Source organism: Octodon degus, unplaced genomic scaffold (assembly GCF_000260255.1).
Source record: "Octodon degus isolate 3935 unplaced genomic scaffold, OctDeg1.0 scaffold00013, whole genome shotgun sequence".
Lineage (NCBI taxonomy): Eukaryota > Metazoa > Chordata > Mammalia > Rodentia > Octodontidae > Octodon > Octodon degus.
Window position 1 is genome coordinate 29,196,223 of NW_004524589.1, and position 1,928 is coordinate 29,198,150.

Sequence of the window (1,928 nt, forward strand, 5' to 3'; positions counted from 1 at the left end):
TATGAAGTAAAGCAATGGACACTTAATTCAATTCACAATATTTCATGTTTAAATCAAAATTATTTGTAGTCAACCCTACAAAAAATTATTTCTTCTCCTTTTACTACTTTATATTCATTTTTTAAAAAATATCATACTAAGGCATGTAGCAGGATAACAATGAAGGCGAGGTTTTCAGTTTACTCAGTTTACTTGCCTTGGTTATCTAAGAATTGCATTGTCAATTTGCAATTTTTTTATAACTCTTACTTGTGAAATGTGCATACTGTTGATTTCCTCTAAGAATGCAAAGTAAATCATTAATAGGCGAGCAGACTTTATTTTTCATATTCCAGTACCTACACAGGGCTGTAGTATTTTCTTCACAGAATGAGACTCAAGATGATATATAAAGATTCGTAATTATTAAATATTTTCTTTTCTTTTTTTGCAATACCAGGCATTGAACTCAGGGCCTTGTGCTTGCCAGGCAAGCATTTATTCTACTGAGCTATCTCCCTGACCCTGAATTTTTTATTTTCAAACATACTTTTAGTGTGGTACAGTGTCTACAGTACTTAATTTATAAAAATTCTGAAGTAATTGCTGAAGGAAGTTTTGAAGATATGCTGTAGTTTTGAGTTCATGAGCCCATCTCACAGTATCAAGCTCAGTGCCCACTTTGTTTTCATTGTTATTCAGCATAGATGCAGAGAAGTAAGCCCTGTACCAGATTTGCCATGAGAAACAGAGTTGTTCCTTCAGCCTGTGAAGTGAGACGGTTTTAGAATTCTGGTTTTTGCATGTCATCTGCGATGTTGTGATAAAGCTCACTAACTTATCAAACAAACAACCAGATCACGATTTGTTATTTATATCTGATTATCCAGAAAACCAATCACTTTTACAAGGAACTGACAGCAGGAAGCCGTAGCACTCCAAAGGGTTCATTATATTCTGGTCAAATTGTACGCAGGAATGAAATTCTTAGGTGGGAAGATGATGAGTATTACTGAGTCCTGGTAACAATCCTAATCCCCTGAGCCATGGTATTTCAAAAAGGAATGTCTGGAATAACTAAGATGAAATGAGGTCAGGAGGATGGAACCCACGTGTGAAATTAATACCCTTAGCAGAAGCCTGCGATTATCTCCGGAGCAAGGCATGGAGGGACATCTATGCAAACACGCTAAGACGCTGGTTGTCATCATAACAAGCCAAAGTGAGCCTCATCAGAAGTAAAAGAGTCATTGTAACTAAGGCTAAATTAATTTGTGGGTTTAAATAATAGCAAAGAACAAGTTATCATTTTAATGCAGCAGAATAATACAGACCAAAGCATCACAGAATGCCTTTGCATATCTCCATCTTGTGTTTTGATTCTTGGATGCTGTCTCTTCTGGTCCTCTATCGTAGGTCTTACGTGCTTTCTGTCCCTCATAGTGGACCTTTGGATTATGGAAGATGTCTAAGAATTTTCATCTCCAATTTTCTAAAAATATATTTCTAAAAAATTATTTTCCCTTCACCTGAAATATATTTTGACCCAAAATTCAATTTCTAAAGTTTTATATAATGCTAATTATTACAGCTCTATACATAGCCCTTTGTAAAGAATCATAGGATTTTTTTTCTTATCTCTCTTCTAGAAGAGAAATTGTTCAGAAATATTGATCTGTATATAATTGAATAGTTTTTGATGTATAATGCACAACTGGGATTTGAAGCCTCAGTTGATGGCTTTTCTAAGTGTAAAGCTCTACAAATGACAAGGTATTGAAAAGTTTATATTATTTGCAATATAAAAATACTATAAGTCCCAAAATGGTGTTTGTATAAAGTGTGACAAAATAATTTCTAATTATAGCCTACTTTTGCAGAAATATTTGCAGATGAACAGAGTTTGTCCCCAACTATTACACTGACTTTTTTACACTTAAAAAGAAGCT

General features: G+C 34.1%; 1 protein-coding gene across 1 annotated transcript in view; it reads left to right on the forward strand.

The window, feature by feature from the left end:
- Positions 1 to 1,928, forward strand: part of LOC101560671 (kelch-like protein 1) — a 494,908-nt gene that overhangs the window by 332,887 nt on the left and 160,093 nt on the right. The gene's annotated exons all lie outside the window — the stretch shown is intronic.